This window comes from Bombus terrestris, chromosome 3 (genome assembly GCF_910591885.1).
Source record: "Bombus terrestris chromosome 3, iyBomTerr1.2, whole genome shotgun sequence".
NCBI lineage: Eukaryota > Metazoa > Arthropoda > Insecta > Hymenoptera > Apidae > Bombus > Bombus terrestris.
Genome location: NC_063271.1, coordinates 19,679,956 through 19,707,584, shown reverse-complemented (window position 1 = coordinate 19,707,584; position 27,629 = coordinate 19,679,956).

Genomic DNA, 27,629 nt, shown 5'->3' with positions numbered 1-27,629 from the left:
ATAGTAATAGTATATAACGTTATGCGTTGTATAGTAATAGTATATAACGTTATGCGTTGTATAGTAATAGTATATAACGTTATGCGTTATATAGTAATAGTATATAACGTTATGCGTTATATAGTAATAATATATAACGTTATACGTTATATAGTAATAGTATATAACGTTATGCGTTATATAGTAATAGTATATAACGTTATACGTTATATAGTAATAGTATATAACGTTATACGTTATGTAGTAATAGTATGTAACGTTATACGTTATATAGTAATAGTATATAACGTTATACGTTATATAGTAATAGTATATAACGTTATACGTTATACAGTAAAATTATATAACGTTATGCGTTATATAGTAATAGTATATAACGTTGTACGATAGTACGGAATAGTATATATCGTTATACGTTATATAGTAATAGTATATAACGTTATACGTTATATAGTAATAGTATATAACGTTATACGTTATATAGTAATAGTATATAACGTTATACGTTATATAGTAATAGTATATAACGTTATACGTTATATAGTAATAGTATATAACGTTATACGTTATATAGTAATAGTATATAACGTTATACGTTAGTAGGTAATAATATATAACGTTATACGTGATATGGCAATACTATATAACGTTATACGTTATTACGTAATAATATATATCGTTATACGTTATATAGTAATAGTATATAACGTTATACGATATATAGTAATATTATATAACGTTATGCGTTATATAGTAATAGTATATAACGTTATACGTTATATAGTAATAGTATATAACGTTATACGTTATATAGTAATATTATATAACGTTATACGTTATATAGTAATAGTATATAACGTTATACGTTATATAGTAATAGTATATAACGTTATACGTTATACAGTAAAATTATATAACGTTATGCGTTATATAGTAATAGTATATAACGTTGTACGATAGTACGGAATAGTATATAACGTTATACGTTAATACGTAATAGTATATATCGTTATAAGTTATATAGTAATAGTATATAGCGATATACGTTATATAGTAATAGTATATAACGTTATACGTTATATAATAATAGTATATAACGTTATACGTTATATAGTAATAGTATATAACGTTATACGTTATATAGTAATAGTATATAACGTTATACGTTATATAGTAATAGTATATAACGTTATGCGTTATATAGTAATAATATATAACGTTATACGTTATATAGTAATAGTATATAACGTTATGCGTTATATAGTAATAGTATATAACGTTATACGTTATGTAGTAATAGTATATAACGTTATACGTTATATAGTAATAGTATATAACGTTATACGTTATATAGTAATAGTATATAACGTTATACGTTATACAGTAAAATTATATAACGTTATGCGTTATATAGTAATAGTATATAACGTTGTACGATAGTACGGAATAGTATATACCGTTATACGTTATATAGTAATAGTATATAACGTTGTACGATAGTACGGAATAGTATATATCGTTATACGTTATATAGTAATAGTATATAACGTTATACGTTATATAGTAATAGTATATAACGTTATACGTTATATAGTAATAGTATATAACGTTATACGTTATATAGTAATAGTAAATAACGTTATACGTTATATAGTAATAGTATATAACGTTATACGTTATATAGTAATAGTATATAACGTTATACGTTAGTAGGTAATAATATATAACGTTATACGTGATATGGCAATACTATATAACGTTATACGTTATTACGTAATAGTATATAACGTTATACGTTATATAGTAATAGTATATAACGTTATACGTTATATAGTAATATTATATAACGTTATGCGTTATATAGTAATAGTATATAACGTTATACGTTATATAGTAATAGTATATAACGTTATACGTTATATAGTAATATTATATAACGTTATACGTTATATAGTAATAGTATATAACGTTATACGTTATATAGTAATAGTATATAACGTTATACGTTATACAGTAAAATTATATAACGTTATGCGTTATATAGTAATAGTATATAACGTTGTACGATAGTACGGAATAGTATATAACGTTATACGTTAATACGTAATAGTATATATCGTTATAAGTTATATAGTAATAGTATATAGCGATATACGTTATATAGTAATAGTATATAACGTTATACGTTATATAATAATAGTATATAACGTTATACGTTATATAGTAATAGTATATAACGTTATACGTTATATAGTAATAGTATATAACGTTATACGTTATATAGTAATATTATATAACGTTATGCGTTATATAGTAATATTATATAACGTTATGCGTTATATAGTAATAGTATATAACGTTATACGTTATATAGTAATAGTATATAACGTTATACGTTATATAGTAATATTATATAACGTTATGCGTTATATAGTAATAGTATATAACGTTATGCGTTATATAGTAATAGTATATAACGTTATACGTTATATAGTAATAGTATATAACGTTATGCGTTATATAGTAATAATATATAACGTTATACGTTATATAGTAATAGTATATAACGTTATGCGTTATATAGTAATAGTATATAACGTTATACGTTATATAGTAATAGTATATAACGTTATACGTTATGTAGTAATAGTATATAACGTTATACGTTATATAGTAATAGTATATAACGTTATACGTTATATAGTAATAGTATATAACGTTATACGTTATACAGTAAAATTATATAACGTTATGCGTTATATAGTAATAGTATATAACGTTGTACGATAGTACGGAGTAGTATATACCGTTATACGTTATATAGTAATAGTATATAACGTTATACGTTATATAGTAATAGTATATAACGTTATACGTTATATAGTAATAGTATATAACGTTATACGTTATATAGTAATAGTATATAACGTTATACGTTAGTAGGTAATAATATATAACGTTATACGTGATATGGCAATACTATATAACGTTATACGTTATTACGTAATAGTATATAACGTTATACGTTATATAGTAATAGTATATAACGTTATACGTTATATAGTAATAGTATATAACGTTATACGTTATATAGTAATATTATATAACGTTATGCGTTATATAGTAATAGTATATAACGGTATACGTTATGTAGTAATAGTATATAACGTTATGCGTTATATAGTAATAGTATATAACGTTATACGTTATATAGTAATAGTATATAACGTTATACGTTATATAGTAATATTATATAACGTTATGCGTTATATAGTAATAGTATATAACGTTATGCGTTATATAGTAATAGTATATAACGTTATACGTTATATAGTAATAGTATATAACGTTATGCGTTATATAGTAATAATATATAACGTTATACGTGATATGGCAATACTATATAACGTTATACGTTATTACGTAATAGTATATAACGTTATACGTTATATAGTAATAGTATATAACGTTATACGTTATATAGTAATAGTATATAACGTTATACGTTATATAGTAATATTATATAACGTTATGCGTTATATAGTAATAGTATATAACGGTATACGTTATGTAGTAATAGTATATAACGTTATGCGTTATATAGTAATAGTATATAACGTTATGCGTTATATAGTAATAGTATATAACGTTATACGTTATATAGTAATAGTATATAACGTTATGCGTTATATAGTAATAATATATAACGTTATACGTTATATAGTAATAGTATATAACGTTATGCGTTATATAGTAATAGTATATAACGTTATACGTTATGTAGTAATAGTATATAACGTTATGCGTTATATAGTAACAGTATATAACGTTATACGATAGTACGTAATAGTATATAACGTTATACGTGATATGGTAATACTATATAACGTTATACGTTATATAGTAATAGTATATAACGTTATACGTTATATAGTAATAGTATATAACGTTATACGTTATATAGTAATAGTATATAACGTTATACGTTATATAGTAATAGTATATAACGTTATACGTTATATAGTAATAGTATATAACGTTATACGTTATATAGTAATAGTATATAACGTTATACGTTATATAGTATAAGTATATAACGTTATACGTTATATAGTAATAGTATATAACGTTATACGTTATATAGTAATAGTATATAACGTTATACGTTATATAGTAATATTATATAACGTTATGCGTTATATAGTAATAGTATATATCGTTATACGTTATATAGTAATAGTATATAACGTTATGCGTTATATAGTAACAGTATATAACGTTATACGATAGTACGTAATAGTATATAACGTTATACGTGATATGGTAATACTATATAACGTTATACGTTATATAGTAATAGTATATAACGTTATACGTTATATAGTAATAGTATATAACGTTATACGTTATATAGTAATAGTATATAACGTTATACGTTATATAGTAATAGTATATAACGTTATACGTTATATACTAATAGTATATAACGTTATACGTTATATAGTAATAGTATATAACGTTATACGTTAATACGTAATAGTATATATCGTTATACGTTATATAGTAATAGTATATAACGTTATACGTTAAATAGTAATAGTATATAACGTTAAACGTTATATAGTAATAGTATATAACGTTATACGTTAATACGTAATAGTATATAACGTTATACGTTATATAGTAATAGTATATAACGTTATACGTTATATAGTAATAGTATATAACGTTATACGTTATATAGTAATATTATATAACGTTATGCGTTATATAGCAATAGTATATAACGTTATACGTTATATAGTAATAGTATATAACGTTATACGTTATATAGTAATAGTATATAACGTTATACGTTATATAGTAATATTATATAACGTTATACGTTATATAGTAATATTATATAACGTTATGCGTTATATAGCAATAGTATATAACGTTATACGTTATATAGTAATAGTATATAACGTTATACGTTATATAGTAATAGTATATAACGTTATACGTTATGTAGTAATATTATATAACGTTATGCGTTATATAGTAATAGTATAGAACGTAATACGTTATATAGTAAGAGTATATAACGTTATACGTTATATAGTAATAGTATATAACGTTATACGTTAGTACGTAATAGTATATAACGTTATACGTGATATGGTAATACTATATAACGTTATACGTTATATAGTAATAGTATATAACGTTATACGTTATATAGTAATAGTATATAACGTTATACGTTATATCGTAATAGTATATAACGTTATACGTTATATAGTAATAGTATATAACATTATACGTTAATACGTAATAGTATATAACGTTATACGTTATATAGTAATAGTATATAACGTTATACGTTATATAGTAATAGTATATAACGTTATACGTTATATAGTAATAGTATATAACGTTATACGTCATATAGTAATAGTATATAACGTTATACGTTATATAGTAATAGTATATAACGTTATACGTCATATAGTAATAGTATATAACGTTATACGTTAGTACGTAATAATATATATCGTTATACGTTATATAGTAATAGTATATAACGTTATACGTTATATAGTAATAGTATATAACGTTATACGTTATATAGTAATAGTATATAACGTTATACGTTATATAGTAATAGTATATAACGTTATACGTTATATAGTAATATTATATAACGTTATGCGTTATATAGTAATAGTATATAACGTTATACGATAGTACGTAATAGTATATAACGTTATACGTGATATGGTAATACTATATAACGTTATACGTTATATAGTAATAGTATATAACGTTATACGTTATATAGTAATAGTATATAACGTTATACGTCATATAGTAATAGTATATAACGTTATACGTTAGTACGTAATAATATATATCGTTATACGTTATATAGTAATAGTATATAACGTTATACGCTATATAGTAATAGTATATAACGTTATACGTTATATAGTAATAGTATATAACGTTATACGTTATATAGTAATATTATATAACGTTATACGTTATATAGTAATAGTATATAACGTTATACGTTAATACGTAATAGTATATATCGTTATACGTTATATAGTAATAGTATATAACGTTATACGTTAAATAGTAATAGTATATAACGTTATACGTTATATAGTAATAGTATATAACGTTATACGTTAATACGTAATAGTATATAACGTTATACGTTATATAGTAATAGTATATAACGTTATACGTTATATAGTAATAGTATATAACGTTATACGTTATATAGTATAAGTATATAACGTTATGCGTTATATAGTAATAGTATATAACGTTATACGTTAGTACGTAATAGTATATAACGTTATACGTGATATGGTAATACTATATAACGTTATACGTTATATAGTAATAGTATATAACGTTATACGTTATATAGTAATAGTATATAACGTTATACGTTATATAGTAATATTATATAACGTTATGCGTTATATAGTAATAGTATATAACGTTATACGATAGTACGTAATAGTATATAACGTTATACGCGATATGGTAATACTATATAACGTTATAAGCTATTACGTAATAGTATATAACGTTATACGTTAATACGTAATAGTATATATCGTTATACGTTATATAGTAATAGTATATAGCGATATACGTTATATAGTAATAGTATATAACGTTATACGTTAGTATGTAATAGTATATAACGTTATACGTTATATGGTAATACTATATAACGTTATACGTTAATACGTAATAGTATATATCGTTATACGTTATATAGTAATAGTATATAACGTTATACGATAGTACGTAATACTATATAACGTTATACGCGATATGGTAATACTATATAACGTTATAAGCTATTACGTAATAGTATATAACGTTATACGTTATATAGTAATAGTACATAACGTTATACGTTATATAGTAATATTATATAACGTTATGCGTTATATAGTAATAGTATATAACGTTATGCGTTATATAGTAATAGTATATAACGTTATGCGTTATATAGTAATATTATATAACGTTATGCGTTATATAGCAATAGTATATAACGTTATACGTTATATAGTAATAGAATATAACGTTATACGTTATATAGTAATATTATATAACGTTATGCGTTATATAGTAATAGTATAGAACGTTATACGTTATATAGTAAAAGTATATAACGTTATACGTTATATAGTAATAGTATATAACGTTATACGTTAGTACGTAATAGTATATAACGTTATACGTGATATGGTAATACTATATAACGTTATACGTTATATAGTAATAGTATATAACGTTATGCGTTATATAGTAATAGTATATAACGTTATGCGTTATATAGTAATAGTATATACCGTTATGCGTTATATAGTAATATTATATAACGTTATGCGTTATATAGCAATAGTATATAACGTTATACGTTATATAGTAATAGTATATAACGTTATACGTTATATAGTAATAGTATATAACGTTATACGTTATATAGTAATATTATATAACGTTATGCGTTATATAGTAATAGTATATAACGTTATACGTTATATAGTAATAGTATATAACGTTATACGTTATATAGTAATAGTATATAACGTTATGCGTTATATAGTAATATTATATAACGTTATGCGTTATATAGTAATAGTATATAACGTTATACGTTATATAGTAATAGTATATAACGTTATACGTTAGTACGTAATAGTATATAACGTTATACGTGATATGGTAATACTATATAACGTTATACGTTATATAGTAATAGTACATATCGTTATACGTTATATAGTAATAGTATATAACGTTATACGTTATATAGTAATAGTATATAACGTTATACGTTATATAGTAATAGTATATAACGTTATACGTTAATACGTAATAGTATATAACGTTATACGTTATATAGTAATAGTATATAACGTTATACGTTATATAGTATAAGTATATAACGTTATACGTTATATAGTAATAGTATATAACGTTATACGTTATATAGTAATAGTATATAACGTTATACGTTATATAGTAATAGTATATAACGTTATACGTTATATAGTAATAGTATATAACGTTATACGTTAATACGTAATAGTATATATCGTTATACGTTATATAGTAATAGTATATAACGTTATACGTTAAATAGTAATAGTATATAACGTTATACGTTAATACGTAATAGTATATATCGTTATACGTTATATAGTAATAGTATATAACGTTATACGTTAAATAGTAATAGTATATAACGTTATACGTTATATAGTAATAGTATATAACGTTATACGTTAATACGTAATAGTATATAACGTTATGCGTTATATAGTAACAGTATATAACGTTATACGATAGTACGTAATAGTATATAACGTTATACGTGATATGGTAATACTATATAACGTTATACGTTATATAGTAATAGTATATAACGTTATACGTTATATAGTAATAGTATATAACGTTATACGTTATATAGTAATAGTATATACCGTTATGCGTTATATAGTAATATTATATAACGTTATGCGTTATATAGCAATAGTATATAACGTTATACGTTATATAGTAATAGTATATAACGTTATACGTTATATAGTAATAGTATATAACGTTATACGTTATATAGTAATATTATATAACGTTATGCGTTATATAGTAATAGTATATAACGTTATACGTTATATAGTAATAGTATATAACGTTATACGTTATATAGTAATAGTATATAACGTTATACGTTATATAGTAATATTATATAACGTTATGCGTTATATAGTAATAGTATATAACGTTATACGTTATATAGTAATAGTATATAACGTTATACGTTAGTACGTAATAGTATATAACGTTATACGTGATATGGTAATACTATATAACGTTATACGTTATATAGTAATAGTATATAACGTTATACGTTATATAGTAATAGTATATAACGTTATACGTTATATAGTAATAGTATATAACGTTATACGTTATATAGTAATAGTATATAACGTTATACGTTAATACGTAATAGTATATAACGTTATACGTTATATAGTAATAGTATATAACGTTATACGTTATATAGTATAAGTATATAACGTTATACGTTATATAGTAATAGTATATAACGTTATACGTTATATAGTAATAGTATATAACGTTATACGTTATATAGTAATATTATATAACGTTATGCGTTATATAGTAATAGTATATATCGTTATACGTTATATAGTAATAGTATATAACGTTATGCGTTATATAGTAACAGTATATAACGTTATACGATAGTACGTAATAGTATATAACGTTATACGTGATATGGTAATACTATATAACGTTATACGTTATATAGTAATAGTATATAACGTTATACGTTATATAGTAATAGTATATAACGTTATACGTTATATAGTAATAGTATATAACGTTATACGTTATATAGTAATAGTATATAACGTTATACGTTATATAGTAATAGTATATAACGTTATACGTTATATAGTAATATTATATAACGTTATGCGTTATATAGCAATAGTATATAACGTTATACGTTATATAGTAATAGTATATAACGTTATACGTTATATAGTAATAGTATATAACGTTATACGTTATATAGTAATATTATATAACGTTATACGTTATATAGTAATAGTATATAACGTTATACGTTAATACGTAATAGTATATATCGTTATACGTTATATAGTAATAGTATATAACGTTATACGTTAAATAGTAATAGTATATAACGTTATACGTTATATAGTAATAGTATATAACGTTATACGTTAATACGTAATAGTATATAACGTTATACGTTATATAGTAATAGTATATAACGTTATACGTTATATAGTAATAGTATATAACGTTATACGTTATATAGTAATATTATATAACGTTATGCGTTATATAGTAATAGTATATAACGTTATACGATAGTACGTAATAGTATATAACGTTATACGCGATATGGTAATACTATATAACGTTATAAGCTATTACGTAATAGTATATAACGTTATACGTTAATACGTAATAGTATATATCGTTATACGTTATATAGTAATAGTATATAGCGATATACGTTATATAGTAATAGTATATAACGTTATACGTTAGTATGTAATAGTATATAACGTTATACGTTATATGGTAATACTATATAACGTTATACGTTAATACGTAATAATATATATCGTTATACGTTATATAGTAATAGTATATAACGTTATACGATAGTACGTAATAGTATATAACGTTATACGCGATATGGTAATACTATATAACGTTATAAGCTATTACGTAATAGTATATAACGTTATACGTTATATAGTAATAGTACATAACGTTATACGTTATATAGTAATATTATATAACGTTATGCGTTATATAGTAATAGTATATAACGTTATGCGTTATATAGTAATAGTATATAACGTTATGCGTTATATAGTAATATTATATAACGTTATGCGTTATATAGCAATAGTATATAACGTTATACGTTATATAGTAATAGAATATAACGTTATACGTTATATAGTAATATTATATAACGTTATGCGTTATATAGTAATAGTATAGAACGTTATACGTTATATAGTAATAGTATATAACGTTATACGTTATATAGTAATAGTATATAACGTTATACGTTAGTACGTAATAGTATATAACGTTATACGTGATATGGTAATACTATATAACGTTATACGTTATATAGTAATAGTATATAACGTTATGCGTTATATAGTAATAGTATATAACGTTATGCGTTATATAGTAATAGTATATACCGTTATGCGTTATATAGTAATATTATATAACGTTATGCGTTATATAGCAATAGTATATAACGTTATACGTTATATAGTAATAGTATATAACGTTATACGTTATATAGTAATAGTATATAACGTTATACGTTATATAGTAATATTATATAACGTTATGCGTTATATAGTAATAGTATATAACGTTATACGTTATATAGTAATAGTATATAACGTTATACGTTATATAGTAATAGTATATAACGTTATACGTTATATAGTAATATTATATAACGTTATGCGTTATATAGTAATAGTATATAACGTTATACGTTATATAGTAATAGTATATAACGTTATACGTTAGTACGTAATAGTATATAACGTTATACGTGATATGGTATTACTATATAACGTATAACGTTATATAGTAATAGTATATATCGTTATACGTTATATAGTAATAGTATATAACGTTATACGTTATATAGTAATAGTATATAACGTTATACGTTATATAGTAATAGTATATAACGTTATACGTTAATACGTAATAGTATATAACGTTATACGTTATATAGTAATAGTATATAACGTTATACGTTATATAGTATAAGTATATAACGTTATACGTTATATAGTAATAGTATATAACGTTATACGTTATATAGTAATAGTATATAACGTTATACGTTATATAGTAATATTATATAACGTTATGCGTTATATAGTAATAGTATATATCGTTATACGTTATATAGTAATAGTATATAACGTTATGCGTTATATAGTAACAGTATATAACGTTATACGATAGTACGTAATAGTATATAACGTTATACGTGATATGGTAATACTATATAACGTATAACGTTATATAGTAATAGTATATAACGTTATACGTTATATAGTAATAGTATATAACGTTATACGTTATATAGTAATAGTATATAACGTTATACGTTATATAGTAATAGTATATAACGTTATACGTTATATAGTAATAGTATATAACGTTATACGTTATATAGTAATAGTATATAACGTTATACGTTAATACGTAATAGTATATAACGTTATACGTTATATAGTAATAGTATATAACGTTATACGTTATATAGTATAAGTATATAACGTTATACGTTATATAGTAATAGTATATAACGTTATACGTTATATAGTAATAGTATATAACGTTATACGTTATATAGTAATATTATATAACGTTATGCGTTATATAGTAATAGTATATATCGTTATACGTTATATAGTAATAGTATATAACGTTATGCGTTATATAGTAACAGTATATAACGTTATACGATAGTACGTAATAGTATATAACGTTATACGTGATATGGTAATACTATATAACGTTATACGTTATATAGTAATAGTATATAACGTTATACGTTATATAGTAATAGTATATAACGTTATACGTTATATAGTAATAGTATTTACCGTTATGCGTTATATAGTAATATTATATAACGTTATGCGTTATATAGCAATAGTATATAACGTTATACGTTATATAGTAATAGTATATAACGTTATACGTTATATAGTAATAGTATATAACGTTATACGTTATATAGTAATATTATATAACGTTATGCGTTATATAGTAATAGTATATAACGTTATACGTTATATAGTAATAGTATATAACGTTATACGTTATATAGTAATAGTATATAACGTTATACGTTATATAGTAATATTATATAACGTTATGCGTTATATAGTAATAGTATATAACGTTATACGTTATATAGTAATAGTATATAACGTTATACGTTAGTACGTAATAGTATATAACGTTATACGTGATATGGTAATACTATATAACGTTATACGTTATATAGTAATAGTATATATCGTTATACGTTATATAGTAATAGTATATAACGTTATACGTTATATAGTAATAGTATATAACGTTATACGTTATATAGTAATAGTATATAACGTTATACGTTAATACGTAATAGTATATAACGTTATACGTTATATAGTAATAGTATATAACGTTATACGTTATATAGTATAAGTATATAACGTTATACGTTATATAGTAATAGTATATAACGTTATACGTTATATAGTAATAGTATATAACGTTATACGTTATATAGTAATATTATATAACGTTATGCGTTATATAGTAATAGTATATATCGTTATACGTTATATAGTAATAGTATATAACGTTATGCGTTATATAGTAACAGTATATAACGTTATACGATAGTACGTAATAGTATATAACGTTATACGTGATATGGTAATACTATATAACGTTATACGTTATATAGTAATAGTATATAACGTTATACGTTATATAGTAATAGTATATAACGTTATACGTTATATAGTAATAGTATATAACGTTATACGTTATATAGTAATAGTATATAACGTTATACGTTATATACTAATAGTATATAACGTTATACGTTATATAGTAATAGTATATAACGTTATACGTTATATACTAATAGTATATAACGTTATACGTTATATAGTAATAGTATATAACGTTATACGTTAATACGTAATAGTATATATCGTTATACGTTATATAGTAATAGTATATAACGTTATACGTTAAATAGTAATAGTATATAACGTTATACGTTATATAGTAATAGTATATAACGTTATACGTTAATACGTAATAGTATATAACGTTATACGTTATATAGTAATAGTATATAACGTTATACGTTATATAGTAATAGTATATAACGTTATACGTTATATAGTAATATTATATAACGTTATGCGTTATATAGCAATAGTATATAACGTTATACGTTATATAGTAATAGTATATAACGTTATACGTTATATAGTAATATTATATAACGTTATGCGTTATATAGTAATAGTATAGAACGTAATACGTTATATAGTAAGAGTATATAACGTTATACGTTGTATAGTAATAGTATATAACGTTATACGTTAGTACGTAATAGTATATAACGTTATACGTGATATGGTAATACTATATAACGTTATACGTTATATAGTAATAGTATATAACGTTATACGTTATATAGTAATAGTATATAACGTTATACGTTATATAGTAATAGTATATAACGTTATACGTTATATAGTAATAGTATATAACGTTATACGTTATATAGTAATAGTATATAACGTTATACGTTATATAGTAATAGTATATAACATTATACGTTAATACGTAATAGTATATAACGTTATAAGTTATATAGTAATAGTATATAACGTTATACGTTATATAGTAATAGTATATAACGTTATACGTTAAATAGTAATAGTATATAACGTTATACGTTATATAGTAATAGTATATAACGTTATACGTTAATACGTAATAGTATATAACGTTATACGTTATATAGTAATAGTATATAACGTTATACGTTATATAGTAATAGTATATAACGTTATACGTTATATAGTAATAGTATATAACATTATGCGTTATATAGTAATATTATATAACGTTATGCGTTATATAGCAACAGTATATAACGTTATACGTTATATAGTAATCGTATATAACGTTATACGTTATATAGTAATAGTATATAACGTTATACGTTATATAGTAATAGTATATAACGTTATACGTTATATAGTAATAGTATATAACGTTATACGTTATATAGTAATAGTATATAACGTTATACGTTAATACGTAATAGTATATATCGTTATACGTTATATAGTAATAGTATATAACGTTATACGTTATATAGTAATAGTATATAACGTTATACGTTATATAGTAATAGTATATAACGTTATACGTTATATAGTAATAGTATATAACGTTATACGTTATATAGTAATAGTATATAACGTTATACGTTATATAGTAATAGTATATAACGTTATACGTTATATAGTAATAGTATATAACGTTATACGTTATATAGTAATAGTATATAACGTTATACGTTATATAGTAATAGTATATAACGTTATACGTTAATACGTAATAGTATATAACGTTATACGTTATATAGTAATAGTATATAACGTATAACGTTATATACTATTACTATATAACGTTATACGTCATATAGTAATAGTATATAACGTTATACGTTATATAGTAATAGTATATAACGTTATACGTCATATAGTAATAGTATATAACGTTATACGTTAGTACGTAATAATATATATCGTTATACGTTATATAGTAATAGTATATAACGTTATGCGTTATATAGTAATAGTATATAACGTTATACGTTATATAGTAATAGTATATAACGTTATACGTTATATAGTAATAGTATATAACGTTATACGTTATATAGTAATATTATATAACGTTATGCGTTATATAGTAATAGTATATAACGTTATACGTGATATGGTAATACTATATAACGTTATACGTTATATAGTAATAGTATATAACGTTATACGTTATATAGTAATAGTATATAACGTTATACGTCATATAGTAATAGTATATAACGTTATACGTTAGTACGTAATAATATATATCGTTATACGTTATATAGCAATAGTATATAACGTTATACGTTATATAGTAATAGTATATAACGTTATACGTTATATAGTAATAGTATATAACGTTATACGTTATATAGTAATAGTATATAACGTTATACGTTATATAGTAATAGTACATAACGTTATGCGTTATATAGTAACAGTATATAACGTTATACGATAGTACGTAATAGTATATAACGTTATACGTGTTATGGTAATACTATATAACGTTATACGTTATATAGTAATAGTATATAACGTTATACGTTATATAGTAATAGTATAGAACGTTATACGTTATATAGTAATAGTATATAACGCTATACGTTATATAGTAATAGTATATAACGTTATACGTTAGTACGTAATAATATACAACGTTATACGTGATATGGCAGTACTATATAACGTTATACGTTATTACGTAATAGTATATAACGTTATACGTTATTACGTAATAGTATATAACGTTATACGTTAATACGTAATAGTATATAACGTTATACGTTAAATAGTAATAGTATATAACGTTATACGTTGTAAAGTAATAGTATATAACGTTATACGTTAATACGTAATAGTATATAACGTTATACGTTATATAGTAATAGTATATAACGTTATACGTTATATAGTAATAGTATATAACGTTATACGTTAATACGTAATAGTATATAACGTTATACGTGATATGGTAATACTATATAACGTTATACGTTATATAGTAATAGTATATAACGTTATACGTTATATAGTAATAGTATAGAACGTTATACGTTATATAGTAATAGTATATAACGTTATACGTTATATAGTAATAGTATATAACGTTATACGTTAGTACGTAATAATATACAACGTTATACGTGATATGGCAGTACTATATAACGTTATACGTTATTACGTAATAGTATATAACGTTATACGTTATTACGTAATAGTATATAACGTTATACGTTAATACGTAATAGTATATAACGTTATACGTTAAATAGTAATAGTATATAACGTTATACGTTGTATAGTAATAGTATATAACGTTATACGTTAATACGTAATAGTATATAACGTTATACGTTATATAGTAATAGTATATAACGTTATACGTTAAATAGTAATAGTATATAACGTTATACGTTATATAGTAATAGTATATAACGTTATACATCATATAGTAATAGTATATAACGTTATACGTTAGTACGTAATAATATATATCGTTATACGTTATATAGTAATAGTATATAACGTTATACGTTATATAGTAATAGTATATAACGTTATACGTTATATAGTAATAGTATATAACGTTATACGTTAATACGTAATAGTATATATCGTTATACGTTATATAGTAATAGTATATAACGTTATACGTTATATAGTAATAGTATATAACGTTATACGTTATATAGTAATAGTATATAACGTTATACGTTATATAGTAATAGTATATAACGTTATACGTTATATAGTAATCGTATATAACGTTATACGTTATATAGTAATAGTATATAACGTTATACGTTATATAGTAATAGTATATAACGTTATACGTTATATAGTAATAGTATATAACGTTATACGTTATATAGTAATAGTATATAACGTTATACGTTAATACGTAATAGTATATATCGTTATACGTTATATAGTAATAGTATATAACGTTATACGTTATATAGTAATAGTATATAACGTTATACGTTATATAGTAATAGTATATAACGTTATACGTTATATAGTAATAGTATATAACGTTATACGTTATATAGTAATAGTATATAACGTTATACGTTATATAGTAATAGTATATAACGTTATACGTTATATAGTAATAGTATATAACGTTATACGTTATATAGTAATAGTATATAACGTTATACGTTATATAGTAATAGTATATAACGTTATACGTTAATACGTAATAGTATATAACGTTATACGTTATATAGTAATAGTATATAACGTATAACGTTATATACTATTACTATATAACGTTATACGTCATATAGTAATAGTATATAACGTTATACGTTATATAGTAATAGTATATAACGTTATACGTCATATAGTAATAGTATATAACGTTATACGTTAGTACGTAATAATATATATCGTTATACGTTATATAGTAATAGTATATAACGTTATGCGTTATATAGTAATAGTATATAACGTATAACGTTATATAGTAATAGTATATAACGTTATACGTTATATAGTAATAGTATATAACGTTATACGTTATATAGTAATATTATATAACGTTATGCGTTATATAGTAATAGTATATAACGTTATACGTGATATGGTAATACTATATAACGTTATACGTTATATAGTAATAGTATATAACGTTATACGTTATATAGTAATAGTATATAACGTTATACGTCATATAGTAATAGTATATAACGTTATACGTTAGTACGTAATAATATATATCGTTATACGTTATATAGCAATAGTATATAACGTTATACGTTATATAGTAATAGTATATAACGTTATACGTTATATAGTAATAGTATATAACGTTATACGTTATATAGTAATAGTATATAACGTTATACGTTATATAGTAATAGTACATAACGTTATGCGTTATATAGTAACAGTATATAACGTTATACGATAGTACGTAATAGTATATAACGTTATACGTGTTATGGTAATACTATATAACGTTATACGTTATATAGTAATAGTATATAACGTTATACGTTATATAGTAATAGTATAGAACGTTATACGTTATATAGTAATAGTATATAACGCTATACGTTATATAGTAATAGTATATAACGTTATACGTTAGTACGTAATAATATACAACGTTATACGTGATATGGCAGTACTATATAACGTTATACGTTATTACGTAATAGTATATAACGTTATACGTTATTACGTAATAGTATATAACGTTATACGTTAATACGTAATAGTATATAACGTTATACGTTAAATAGTAATAGTATATAACGTTATACGTTGTATAGTAATAGTATATAACGTTATACGTTAATACGTAATAGTATATAACGTTATACGTTATATAGTAATAGTATATAACGTTATACGTTATATAGTAATAGTATATAACGTTATACGTTAATACGTAATAGTATATAACGTTATACGTGATATGGTAATACTATATAACGTTATACGTTATATAGTAATAGTATATAACGTTATACGTTATATAGTAATAGTATAGAACGTTATACGTTATATAGTAATAGTATATAACGCTATACGTTATATAGTAATAGTATATAACGTTATACGTTAGTACGTAATAATATACAACGTTATACGTGATATGGCAGTACTATATAACGTTATACGTTATTACGTAATAGTATATAACGTTATACGTTATTACGTAATAGTATATAACGTTATACGTTAATACGTAATAGTATATAACGTTATACGTTAAATAGTAATAGTATATAACGTTATACGTTGTATAGTAATAGTATATAACGTTATACGTTAATACGTAATAGTATATAACGTTATACGTTATATAGTAATAGTATATAACGTTATACGTTAAATAGTAATAGTATATAACGTTATACGTTATATAGTAATAGTATATAACGTTATACATCATATAGTAATAGTATATAACGTTATACGTTAGTACGTAATAATATATATCGTTATACGTTATATAGTAATAGTATATAACGTTATACGTTACATAGTAATAGTATATAACGTTATGCGTTATATAGTAATAGTATATAACGTCATACGATAGTACGTAATAGTATATAACGTTATACGTGATATGGTAATACTATATAACGTTATACGTTATATAGTAATAGTATATAACGTTATACGTTAGTACGTAATAATATACAACGTTATACGTGATATGGCAGTACTATATAACGTTATACGTTATTACGTAATAGTATATAACGTTATACGTTATTACGTAATAGTATATAACGTTATACGTTATATAGTAATAGTATATAACGTTATACGTTATATAGTAATAGTATATAACGTTATACGTTATATAGTAATAGTATATAACGTTATACGTTAATACGTAATAGTATATAACGTTATACGTTATATAGTAATAGTATATAACGTTATACGTTATATAGTAATAGTATATAACTTTATACGTTAATACGTAATAGTATATATCGTTATACGTTAAATAGTAATAGTATATAACGTTATACGTTAAATAGTAATAGTATATGACGTTATACGTTATATAGTAATAGTATATAACGTTATACGTTAATACGTAATAGTATATAACGTTATACGTTATATAGTAATAGTATATAACGTTATACGTGATATGGTAATACTATATAACGTTATACGTTATATAGTAATATTATATAACGTTATACGTTACATAGTAATAGAATATAACGTTATACGTTATATAGTAATATTATATAACGTTATGCGTTATATAGTAATAGTATAGAACGTTATACGTTATATAGTAATAGTATATAACGCTAAACGTTAATACGTAATAGTATATAACGTTATACGTTATATAGTAATAGTATATAACGTTATACGTTAAATAGTAATAGTATATAACGTTATACGTTGTATAGTAATAGTATATAACGTTATACGTTATATAGTAATAGTATATAACGTTATACATCATATAGTAATAGTATATAACGTTATACGTTAGTACGTAATAATATATATCGTTATACGTTATATAGTAATAGTATATAACGTTATACGTTACATAGTAATAGTATATAACGTTATACGTTATATAGTAAAAGTATATAACGTTATACGTTATATAGTAATAGTATATAACGTTATACGTTATATAGTAATATTATATAACGTTATGCGTTATATAGTAATAGTATATAACGTTATACGATAGTACGTAATAGTATATAACGTTATACGTGATATGGTAATACTATATAACGTTATACGTTATATAGTAATAGTATATAACGTTATACGTTATATAGTAATAGTATAGAACGTTATACGTTATATAGTAATAGTATATAACGCTATACGTTATATAGTAATAGTATATAACGTTATACGTTAGTACGTAATAATATACAACGTTATACGTGATATGGCAGTACTATATAACGTTATACGTTATTACGTAATAGTATATAACGTTATACGTTATATAGTAATAGTATATAACGTTATACGTTATATAGTAATATTATATAACGTTATGCGTTATATAGTAATAGTATATAACGTTATACGATAGTACGTAATAGTATATAACGTTATACGTGATATGGTATTACTATATAACGTTATACGTTATATAGTAATAGTATATAACGTTATACGTTATATAGTAATAGTATATAACGTTATACGTTATATAGTAATAGTATATAACGTTATACGTTAATACGTAATAGTATATAACGTTATACGTTATATAGTAATAGTATATAACGTTATACGTTATATAGTAATAGTATATAACGTTATACGTTAATACGTAATAGTATATATCGTTATACGTTAAATAGTAATAGTATATAACGTTATACGTGATATGGTAATACTATATAACGTATAACGTTATATACTAATACTATATAACGTTATACGTTATATAGTAATAGTATATAACGTTATACGTTATATAGTATAAGTATATAACGTTATACGTTATATAGTAATTGTATATAAAGTTATACGTTATATAGTAATATTATATAACGTTATGCGTTATATAGTAATAGTATATAACGTTATACGATAGTACGTAATAGTATATAACGTTATACGTGATATGGTAATACTATATAACGTATAACGTTATATAGTAATAGTATATAACGTTATACGTTATATAGTAATAGTATATAACGTTATACGTTATATAGTAATATTATATAACGTTATACGTTATATAGTAATAGTATATAACGTTATACGTTAGTACGTAATAATATACAACGTTATACGTGATATGGCAGTACTATATAACGTTATACGTTATTACGTAATAGTATATAACGTTATACGTTATTACGTAATAGTATATAACGTTATACGTTATATAGTAATAGTATATAACGTTATACGTTAAATAGTAATAGTATATAACGTTATACGTTATATAGTAATAGTATATAACGTTATACGTCATATAGTAATAGTATATAACGTTATACGTTAGTACGTAATAATATATATCGTTATACGTTATATAGTAATAGTATATAACGTTATACGTTACATAGTAATAGTATATAACGTTATACGTTAGATAGTAAAAGTATATAACGTTATACGTTATATAGTAATAGTATATAACGTTATACGTTATATAGTAATATTATATAACGTTATGCGTTATATAGTAATAGTATATAACGTTATACGTTATATAGTAATAGTATATAACGTTATACGTTAATACGTAATAGTATATAACGTTATACGTTAATACGTAATAGTATATAACGTTATACGTTATATAGTAATAGTATATAACGTTATACGTTATATAGTAATATTATATAACGTTATGCGTTATATAGTAATAGTATATAACGTTATACGTTATATAGTAATAGTATATAACGTTATACGTTAGTACGTAATAATATATATCGTTATACGTTATATAGTAATAGTACATAACGTTATACGTTATATAGTAATAGTATAGAACGTTATACGTTATATAGTAATAGTATATAACGTTATACGTTATATAGTAATAGTATATAACGTTATACGTTAGATAGTAAAAGTATATAACGTTATACGTTATATAGTAATAGTATATAACGTTATACGTTATATAGTAATATTATATAACGTTATGCGTTATATAGTAATAGTATATAACGTTATACGTTATATAGTAATAGTATATAACGTTATACGTTAATACGTAATAGTATATAACGTTATACGTTAATACGTAATAGTATATAACGTTATACGTTATATAGTAATAGTATATAACGTTATACGTTATATAGTAATAGTATATAACGTTATACGTTAATACGTAATAGTATATAACGTTATACGTTATATAGTAATAGTATATAACGTTATACGTTATATAGTAATAGTATATAACGTTATACGTTATATAGTAATATTATATAACGTTATGCGTTATATAGCAATAGTATATAACGTTATACGTTATATAGTAATAGTATATAACGTTATACGTTATATAGTAATATTATATAACGTTATGCGTTATATAGTAATAGTATAGAACGTAATACGTTATATAGTAAGAGTATATAACGTTATACGTTGTATAGTAATAGTATATAACGTTATACGTTAGTACGTAATAGTATATAACGTTATACGTGATATGGTAATACTATATAACGTTATACGTTATATAGTAATAGTATATAACGTTATACGTTATATAGTAATAGTATATAACGTTATACGTTATATAGTAATAGTATATAACGTTATACGTTATATAGTAATAGTATATAACATTATACGTTAATACGTAATAGTATATAACGTTATAAGTTATATAGTAATAGTATATAACGTTATACGTTATATAGTAATAGTATATAACGTTATACGTTAAATAGTAATAGTATATAACGTTATACGTTATATAGTAATAGTATATAACGTTATACGTTAATACGTAATAGTATATAACGTTATACGTTATATAGTAATAGTATATAACGTTATACGTTATATAGTAATAGTATATAACGTTATACGTTATATAGTAATAGTATATAACATTATGCGTTATATAGTAATATTATATAACGTTATGCGTTATATAGCAATAGTATATAACGTTATACGTTATATAGTAATCGTATATAACGTTATACGTTATATAGTAATAGTATATAACGTTATACGTTATATAGTAATAGTATATAACGTTATACGTTATATAGTAATAGTATATAACGTTATACGTTATATAGTAATAGTATATAACGTTATACGTTAATACGTAATAGTATATATCGTTATACGTTATATAGTAATAGTATATAACGTTATACGTTATATAGTAATAGTATATAACGTTATACGTTATATAGTAATAGTATATAACGTTATACGTTATATAGTAATAGTATATAACGTTATACGTTATATAGTAATAGTATATAACGTTATACGTTATATAGTAATAGTATATAACGTTATACGTTATATAGTAATAGTATATAACGTTATACGTTATATAGTAATAGTATATAACGTTATACGTTATATAGTAATAGTATATAACGTTATACGTTAATACGTAATAGTATATAACGTTATACGTTATATAGTAATAGTATATAACGTATAACGTTATATACTATTACTATATAACGTTATACGTCATATAGTAATAGTATATAACGTTATACGTTATATAGTAATAGTATATAACGTTATACGTTATATAGTAATAGTATATAACGTTATACGTTAGTACGTAATAATATATATCGTTATACGTTATATAGTAATAGTATATAACGTTATGCGTTATATAGTAATAGTATATAACGTTATACGTTATATAGTAATAGTATATAACGTTATACGTTATATAGTAATAGTATATAACGTTATACGTTATATAGTAATATTATATAACGTTATGCGTTATATAGTAATAGTATATAACGTTATACGTGATATGGTAATACTATATAACGTTATACGTTATATAGTAATAGTATATAACGTTATACGTTATATAGTAATAGTATATAACGTTATACGTCATATAGTAATAGTATATAACGTTATACGTTAGTACGTAATAATATATATCGTTATACGTTATATAGCAATAGTATATAACGTTATACGTTATATAGTAATAGTATATAACGTTATACGTTATATAGTAATAGTATATAACGTTATACGTTATATAGTAATAGTATATAACGTTATACGTTATATAGTAATAGTATATAACGTTATGCGTTATATAGTAACAGTATATAACGTTATACGATAGTACGTAATAGTATATAACGTTATACGTGTTATGGTAATACTATATAACGTTATACGTTATATAGTAATAGTATATAACGTTATACGTTATATAGTAATAGTATAGAACGTTATACGTTATATAGTAATAGTATATAACGCTATACGTTATATAGTAATAGTATATAACGTTATACGTTAGTACGTAATAATATACAACGTTATACGTGATATGGCAGTACTATATAACGTTATACGTTATTACGTAATAGTATATAACGTTATACGTTATTACGTAATAGTATATAACGTTATACGTTAATACGTAATAGTATATAACGTTATACGTTAAATAGTAATAGTATATAACGTTATACGTTGTATAGTAATAGTATATAACGTTATACGTTAATACGTAATAGTATATAACGTTATACGTTATATAGTAATAGTATATAACGTTATACGTTATATAGTAATAGTATATAACGTTATACGTTAATACGTAATAGTATATAACGTTATACGTGATATGGTAATACTATATAACGTTATACGTTATATAGTAATAGTATATAACGTTATACGTTATATAGTAATAGTATAGAACGTTATACGTTATATAGTAATAGTATATAACGCTATACGTTATATAGTAATAGTATATAACGTTATACGTTAGTACGTAATAATATACAACGTTATACGTGATATGGCAGTACTATATAACGTTATACGTTATTACGTAATAGTATATAACGTTATACGTTATTACGTAATAGTATATAACGTTATACGTTAATACGTAATAGTATATAACGTTATACGTTAAATAGTAATAGTATATAACGTTATACGTTGTATAGTAATAGTATATAACGTTATACGTTAATACGTAATAGTATATAACGTTATACGTTATATAGTAATAGTATATAACGTTATACGTTAAATAGTAATAGTATATAACGTTATACGTTATATAGTAATAGTATATAACGTTATACATCATATAGTAATAGTATATAACGTTATACGTTAGTACGTAATAATATATATCGTTATACGTTATATAGTAATAGTATATAACGTTATACGTTACATAGTAATAGTATATAACGTTATGCGTTATATAGTAATAGTATATAACGTTATACGATAGTACGTAATAGTATATAACGTTATACGTGATATGGTAATACTATATAACGTTATACGTTATATAGTAATAGTATATAACGTTATACGTTAGTACGTAATAATATACAACGTTATACGTGATATGGCAGTACTATATAACGTTATACGTTATTACGTAATAGTATATAACGTTATACGTTATTACGTAATAGTATATAACGTTATACGTTATATAGTAATAGTATATAACGTTATACGTTATATAGTAATAGTATATAACGTTATACGTTATATAGTAATAGTATATAACGTTATACGTTAATACGTAATAGTATATAACGTTATACGTTATATAGTAATAGTATATAACGTTATACGTTATATAGTAATAGTATATAACGTTATACGTTATATAGTAATAGTATATAACATTATGCGTTATATAGTAATATTATATAACGTTATGCGTTATATAGCAATAGTATATAACGTTATACGTTATATAGTAATCGTATATAACGTTATACGTTATATAGTAATAGTATATAACGTTATACGTTATATAGTAATAGTATATAACGTTATACGTTATATAGTAATAGTATATAACGTTATACGTTATATAGTAATAGTATATAACGTTATACGTTAATACGTAATAGTATATATCGTTATACGTTATATAGTAATAGTATATAACGTTATACGTTATATAGTAATAGTATATAACGTTATACGTTATATAGTAATAGTATATAACGTTATACGTTATATAGTAATAGTATATAACGTTATACGTTATATAGTAATAGTATATAACGTTATACGTTATATAGTAATAGTATATAACGTTATACGTCATATAGTAATAGTATATAACGTTATACGTTATATAGTAATAGTATATAACGTTATACGTTATATAGTAATAGTATATAACGTTATACGTTAATACGTAATAGTATATAACGTTATACGTTATATAGTAATAGTATATAACGTATAACGTTATATAGTAATAGTATATAACGTTATACGTCATATAGTAATAGTATATAACGTTATACGTTATATAGTAATAGTATATAACGTTATACGTCATATAGTAATAGTATATAACGTTATACGTTAGTACGTAATAATATATATCGTTATACGTTATATAGTAATAGTATATAACGTTATGCGTTATATAGTAATAGTATATAACGTTATACGTTATATAGTAATAGTATATAACGTTATACGTTATATAGTAATAGTATATAACGTTATACGTTATATAGTAATATTATATAACGTTATGCGTTATATAGTAATAGTATATAACGTTATACGTGATATGGTAATACTATATAACGTTATACGTTATATAGTAATAGTATATAACGTTATACGTTATATAGTAATAGTATATAACGTTATACGTCATATAGTAATAGTATATAACGTTATACGTTAGTACGTAATAATATATATCGTTATACGTTATATAGCAATAGTATATAACGTTATACGTTATATAGTAATAGTATATAACGTTATACGTTATATAGTAATAGTATATAACGTTATACGTTATATAGTAATAGTATATAACGTTATACGTTATATAGTAATAGTATATAACGTTATGCGTTATATAGTAACAGTATATAACGTTATACGATAGTACGTAATAGTATATAACGTTATACGTGTTATGGTAATACTATATAACGTATAACGTTATATAGTAATAGTATATAACGTTATACGTTATATAGTAATAGTATAGAACGTTATACGTTATATAGTAATAGTATATAACGCTATACGTTATATAGTAATAGTATATAACGTTATACGTTAGTACGTAATAATATACAACGTTATACGTGATATGGCAGTACTATATAACGTTATACGTTATTACGTAATAGTATATAACGTTATACGTTATTACGTAATAGTATATAACGTTATACGTTAATACGTAATAGTATATAACGTTATACGTTAAATAGTAATAGTATATAACGTTATACGTTGTATAGTAATAGTATATAACGTTATACGTTAATACGTAATAGTATATAACGTTATACGTTATATAGTAATAGTATATAACGTTATACGTTATATAGTAATAGTATATAACGTTATACGTTA